Source organism: Dromiciops gliroides, chromosome 1, assembly GCF_019393635.1.
Source record: "Dromiciops gliroides isolate mDroGli1 chromosome 1, mDroGli1.pri, whole genome shotgun sequence".
NCBI lineage: Eukaryota > Metazoa > Chordata > Mammalia > Microbiotheria > Microbiotheriidae > Dromiciops > Dromiciops gliroides.
In genome coordinates this window covers 102138610-102145770 of record NC_057861.1, presented here as the reverse complement: position 1 = coordinate 102145770, position 7161 = coordinate 102138610, and the positions used below count along the sequence as shown (strand labels likewise).

At 37.2% G+C, this 7161-nt stretch overlaps 1 pseudogene; it reads left to right on the top strand.

Moving 5' to 3' along the window:
• The first annotated feature begins 6162 nt into the window (after positions 1-6162).
• LOC122736881 lies at positions 6163-6841 on the top strand (annotated as a pseudogene).
• Positions 6842-7161: the final 320 nt, after the last annotated feature.

Genomic DNA, 7161 nt, shown 5'->3' with positions numbered 1-7161 from the left:
AGAACGGACATGATTCTATCAATAGAAAATACATTAAAGAAGCCATATTACCATATGTTTTGTTGCTGTGCCCTAAAGACCATGGAATGTTCCCATCTAATTTACTGCTGAGATCTCTTCTATGTCTTGTCCCCCAATAGAATATAAGCTCTTTGAGAGCACAGACTATCTTGATTTCCTATTTATATCTCCAGAGCTTGGCTTAGTGCTTTTTCACACAGTAAGTACTTAATATTTTTTTCATTCATTCATAATATATCTGCTACTAAAATAATGATAGACTCATAGATCTGTAGATGAATAGAAGGAATCTTTAAGGCCATTTGGTACCCCCCATTCATTTTACAGTTGAGGAAATGAAGCCCAGAGATATTAAATGATTTTCTGAAGATGACTCTGGAAAGAAATGCCAGGCCCAGGATTTGAACTAGGGTGCAGAGATCTCCAAATCCAGGACTCTTTCCATCGTTTTGGTTTGCTGCATTTGTACAAGTGCTTTAAGTTTTGCAAAGTGATTTGCATGCATTATCTTCTTTGAATCATAGCATAAATAGCACAACCTTTGAAGAGGGTAAAGAAAGCTTATTTAAATTAAGGTGGTCTCCCCTTACCTTCACTTTTTATTTTACAAAAAGACAAAACTGAGAGATAATTATGATTAGCATTTTAAAAGTCAGATTACTTTCCTGACAGAGCAATTTGAAATAAGTTACCATAATAAAATTTTCAAAACCATTAGTGGAGTGGAAAGTTGTCAGAGTAGCTAAAATGAAGCTTTAGCTTGTAGAGCTAAAAGGTCACCACGGGAGCAGCACTTCAAGTCCTAAAACCATCTGGGGTAATGGGTAGCATCCTGAAAAGGCCACGTGTGGCACCTGAACAAGATTAAATAAAAGCATCACCAGTCCCATTCATTGTTCTGTCATCCAGACGTGCTCTCCATTTGAAAATCTGAAAATATTTTATGTGTTGGTAGCTGTGGGTAGTGGGGGCAGGGTGAAGCCAGACAGAGTTTCATCAGAAAAAATTGTCAGGAGGCAAAGGTTCTAATTAATCTTGGCTCTGTTCCTACCTAGCAGCCTTGGGCAGGTCATTTTACCTCTTTAAGCCTCAATTGCCTCATCTCTAAAGTGGGTATAATAATATTGTCTTACCTATCAGGCTTGTCAGAAGGGTCCAAAAACTTATGCTGCTGGCTAAAGTAAGTAATCATAGGATCTGAGGGAAATTCCCACTTCCTGGGGAGAAAGAATGGAGTTCAAATCAGGATCCAAGTCATAGCATAAATCAGAGTTCAGATGACAGGGACAGCAAAATGCTAAGAGTGAAACAGAAGCAGTTGATATTGGATGAAGGTACCTTTTAGCAAATGACAACTTATTGCCATCAGCCTTCCTGAGGATGACAATCTTTATTTTTTAATCAAGTAAACCCATTTATCAAGACAAAACACCAAATACAAATCGACTAAATTATACAGATTAAAAATATAACTATAAGTACACAAGAGTTAATGGGTTCTTCAATTTGAAATTGAGCTAAAATTTCACCTCAAACCAAAAGAAAGATAACAATGACACCTAAAAAAACCCTCTATTTTTAGCAGTCTAAAATTTCAAGCTAATCCATAGGATTTTTCTTGCTCCACTGATTCCATGGAGCAACTGCAGTCCACATATCCTGCGGAATGTTCATTCCTACATTTGGACAGCATCTACCTCATAGGGTTGATGTCATGATCAAATGAGATCACAGGATCATAATTTTGGAGCTCTAGGAGACATCCTTAGAGATCATCCATCCCAACCTTCTCATTTTTATACATGAAGAAATTTGGACCCAGAAAGTTTAAGTGATTTATCCAAAGTCACCCAGGTTATATATGGAAGAAATGCTACTTAAACTCATGTTCTTTGACTATATTTCCAGCTTGCTTTCATCTACCTTTTCAATCATGGCTGTGAATTTGAAATTATGAGATAAGAGACTAAACTGTTCAAACCTTTTGTCTAAGTGATCCCACTTCAAGGAAGTTTAAAAAAAGAAAGAAACAAAAGTCCAGGAGCAGTTAGGTGGTGCAGTGGATAAAGCACCAGCCCTGGATTCAGGAGGACCTGAGTTCAAATCTGACCTCAGACACTTGACACTTACTAGCTGTGTGACCCTGAGCAAGTCATTTAACCCCCATTGCCCTGAAAAAAGAAACAAAGAAACAAAGAAACAAAGAAACAAAAATCCAATATGCACAAATTTTTCATAGCACCACTTTTTGCAGTAGTAAAGAACTGGAAATAAAGTCCCCCTAGACTGGGGAAAATGAAGGTTATAGACTAGGATTATAGCATTAATAAGTGAAAAATATGAGGAATTCAGAGAAACCTGGGAATATGAGCAGATGCAGAATAAAGTTGTTGGAATTACATGCATTGTCAATCGTTCTCACTGGATTAATTGTTTTTGCTTTCTTGGATGTCTGTTTCAAGGGAAGGCTCAGTTCAAAGGGGGTAAGGGAGAGAAGAACCACAGAGAACTCTGAGGTAAGAACAAAATACATCAGCAAAACATATTTTAAATGTATGTTAAAGGGCATTATTCACTGTGAAAACTTCCTAAAAGTCCACTTTCAATACTTCATCATGACATAGAGGTAATTCTGAGATCTTAAAGTATTCATACCAGTACAAACTATGTGAAGTCTCAACAAGCTGCCTTTTGTAAAGCTCTGGAGACAAACTGTGTCTGCTGACTTAGAATCAGTCTAATTGTAGCTAAGTACAGGCAAATTCATTACCAGTAAGTTGATTGTGAGATATTTCTTTAGGTGTGGTAAATCAATGTGTGTGTGCATTTCCAGGAACGTACAAATATGTATATGTGTGAACATACAGGTGTATGTATAATCTTGTGCATGCATATTCACATCTACACACATATGCATTATGCAAATGTCACATACAGATTGTGCACATGTGGCAGTGGGTATTTGAATGCAAGATATCTAGATTTCACGCAGGCTCATTCTTCAGCCACAAAAACTGAACATGTGCAGCCCAAATGGGTCAAGCCCAAATCAGCCTATCCATATTTTTTTCATTGTGATTTGTTTAGTAACTTTAAACTTAAAATGTAGCTTTAATAAAGTTTGGACATGTCTGTTAAAAAAGAAAAGAAAAAGAGAGAAAGAATCCTCAGGATTTGCCACTGGTCCAGTCAATGCACTCTAAAAGATGGCTAGATCTTTCATCTGCTCTGAAGTTAAATTCTACTATGAGTGTTATCTCCTCCAATTAGAATGTGAGTTCTTTGAAAGCAGGGATTATCTCAATTTTCTTTCTGTACTCCCAGGGTTTAGGACTGTGATGTTTAAAATCTGAATTGCTTTGATTCAGATTTCTCTGTTGGTCTTTTCATAATATCAAATCTATATAAAGTTATTAGTTAAAGGTGAAAGCAGGTAAAGATAAATCAAAATACAAAATCCACAAAAATGAAGTGTTAACATGATCTTATCCCCCCTTTGTCTGATTAACCAGACTAAAATTAGAGAAAAGTAGGTACTTAGAAGATACTTAGCAAGTAGAAGAAACCCAATTGAAAATTTAAAGTTACAGGCACAGAAAATCAATGAAAATAGAAGAAACATACAAACATAAAATTTCTTACCCAATGTGAAGATCAGAAGGTTGAAGGTTTGAGTCCCTTCATGGTTGCCCACTATGATGTTTAAAATATAAATGTGTGGTTGCCTTAAATTGGAAGCTTTAGCACAATTTAAGCATCTGATTGGTAGGTGTCATCCAAATCCATTGGTTCACTGGACTTGAAGATAATTTGCCAATCATGCTCTAAAGCTCTTTTTCATACCTTCAACTTGGCCTGAACTTTGTGGGATTAATTCAATCAGTTTAGATTAATCTCCAGGTGAGCCTTTGAGTATCTGCCAAATCCCATTATTTTCTCACAGGATGTATAACAAGCACTTGGCGTGAATACGTGTACTTAACGAATACTTTTCTATCCCATTCTTAGCAGGTAATAGGCGTGTTGTTTCTGTGAAAACAGATTTAGCTGTGTGACCCTGGGCAAGTCACTTAACCCTTATTTACACACACACACACACACACACACACACACACACACACACACACACACACTAGCTATGTGACATGGACAAATCACCCAAACTCTTAATTTCCTCATCACCAAAATAGAGGTGGTCATTACTTGAACTACTGCCCTCACAGGGCTGGTGTAAGAAAAATGCTTTGTAAACCATAAAGTACCATATAATTGTATGTAGATGACATCTAGACAGCCCAAGAATTTTTAGAAGGGCCTGCAACTTTGACTCACACCACTGATTTTGATAGTATTTTGACATTTGATTTGAACCAAAGTTTTATTCATCTTTCCTGTTCCTTAGACCGTCCTTCTGCCTCCATCTCCCAGCTCACTGCAGAGAAGCTATCTGTTGGATGCTTTACGACACTCTTGGTACATCATCTACCTGTTACTTAACTCCCTCCACTCTATTAATAAGTAACTAAGCCAAAGAGAATTGCCTTCCAAAAATATAAAGTTACTAAGGAATTCATTCCATTGAAGTTCATTTATTCAGGAAGCATTTGTTAAATGTCTAATATGTGCCTGTTATTGCCCAGAGCTCTGTGGATAGGATATAAATGAATCAAAAGGCACAGTATCTAGTTTGGAGAGATTTGCCTAGTTAAGGAGACCAGTCATATGAATATAGAGAAGTAGGGAGGTCTGATGTAGAAACCATTAAGGTGCTTTCCAACTCAGTCTATTTTCAGTGATTTTTCTGAGTCTCAGTTTCCTCATTTATAAAATGGGTAAGATAATTCTTACACTACCTATTTCATAAGGCTGTTGGGAGCATCAAATGAGAACACATATGTGAACTCTTTGTAATGCATGGTTAGTATATGTAATTCTGTCTTTATGAAGGTGATTTCTCTAAGGCAAATTTCATCTCATTCAGTGGAAGAGATAATGTCACAGGAAATTTCTCTAGAGACATATCAGTGAATCATTTAAACTGAACTTACTAGTTATTTCATGAAATTACTAATTGTACTGAGCCTGGGATTACTTTCTAGGGAATAATGGCCCTTGTATTCTCTTCCCACTCCCACATAATATTTCCAAATTCATGTTTATGGTATAAATGATATTAAGGGTCTTGGGGAAGCATTCTTCATGGACAAAACCCACCCAAGTTTGTTCCCTAATGATATAAACTTTGTAAACTGCAACAATTACATTGACAAAACAGTTTAAGCTCACTGACAATTGTTTAAAGAAATCCAAGGATTTTGAAGAATCTTAAATTCAGTCTCTATTATCCTTTATAAATGAACTACAGCTCTGTGAGTAAATTGGCTCTGGATTCAAATACAGAGTCTTCCATTTACCAGGTAGGTGACCATAAATTACTGTGAGAAAATAATGGGATTTGGCAGATACTCAAAGGCCCACCTGGAGATTAATCTAAACTGATTGAATTAAGTGAGAGTGATTGACATTGCTGATTAGTCTACTTAAAGTTAATTAGATTATAACCACACCTGGCCAGCCCTTTAGAAGGTGTGTTCTCAGAAGCTAAGGACTGTGAATTCAGCAGTGTGTAAGGACCTCCTCTGCTCTGTTCCTATAAAAAGCTTCTACACTCAGTTTGCTGGGGAGTTCATGGTTGAAGTAGGCTCATGGTGGAGGACTTGAGGAAGAACCAGACCAGACCAGACCAGACCAGACCAGACCAGACCAGACCAGACCAGACCAGACCAGACCAGACCAGACCAGACCAGACCAGACCAGACCAGACTGGAACTCTAGGCTAGATAGACCTTTTCTTAACTTTCTGAACTCCAGGTGTTTTCCTTTTTACTAATATCTAATATGCTTTAATAAATGCTTAATGCCCAAAGACTGGTGCTAAAGCTTCTAATTTAAGGCAACCACACATTTAGATTTTAAACATCACCATTGGTGACCACAAAGGGATACCGAACCCCTCAATCTTCTAATCTTCTCTGCAAAACAAGTTGGGTTTGCCTGTTATTCCTCTAAGTGAGCCGTCAACTGCAGCATTTCCAGCTAGGAACACCTGGAAGATTGTTTCAGTTACTGTATAGATCACAGATGAGCTCATTTATGCCTGTGTTAAAGGTGGATGTAGATAGTTCAACCACAGATGCATCCCAATTAGGAATTTCAACAGACTACATTAGTGGCAGCCACTATGTGATAAAGGCTCATGATGATACAGAAGACAGTATGCATGATCATGAAGATACAAATGGTTCCAAAAAGAGTTTCCAAGAACAAGACATCTATCTTCCCATGGCCAACCTGGCTAGGATAATGAAGAATGCCATACCTCAGACTGGGAAGATTTCTAAGGATGCTAAGGAGTGCATACAAGAGTGCATGAGTGAATTCATCAGCTTTATCACATCTGAAGCCAGTGAAAGGTGTCACCAGGAAAAGTGGAATATCATCAATTTTTAAGACATTCTATTTGCACTGTTGAATTTGGGTTTTGACAATTATGTGGAACCTTTGAAGCTTTACCTTCAGAAATTCAGAGAGGCAATGAAATAAGAGAAGGTGATCAGCAGAGCACTCACACTCACAGACAGACTGAGTAAGGAGCTCACCGAAAAAACTTTTACTAATGAATTACCGGCCGATTTAATAACCACAGATGGCCAGCAACAGAATGTTATGGCTTATACAACATCATATCAACAGATTTCTGGTGTTCAACAGATTCAATTCTCATGATTTCAAGAAAAATTGGGACTGAGAATCTAAAAAGATGGGAGAAAAGAGGACAGTTCGAAAGCAGAGACATTACATACAACACTTGGGGAAGAGAAATGTCTCTTTGTATATTAAATAGTTGTAATATAGCTTCCCTCATGCTTGACTAATTGAGGTGTGCATTCTGACTGGAGAATCTTTTCTCATGAATGATTTTAATAAAAAAATTTGGATTTTAAAAGTATTAAAATATTTTCTACTAAAAGGGAATTCCCCCTTTAGTTTATTGTCAATGTGTCACTCAATTTCTTTTCTCTCTGGATTTTGATGACACTAACCAATCGACTTGAAGCAGTGTGTAAGGACTGCCTCTGC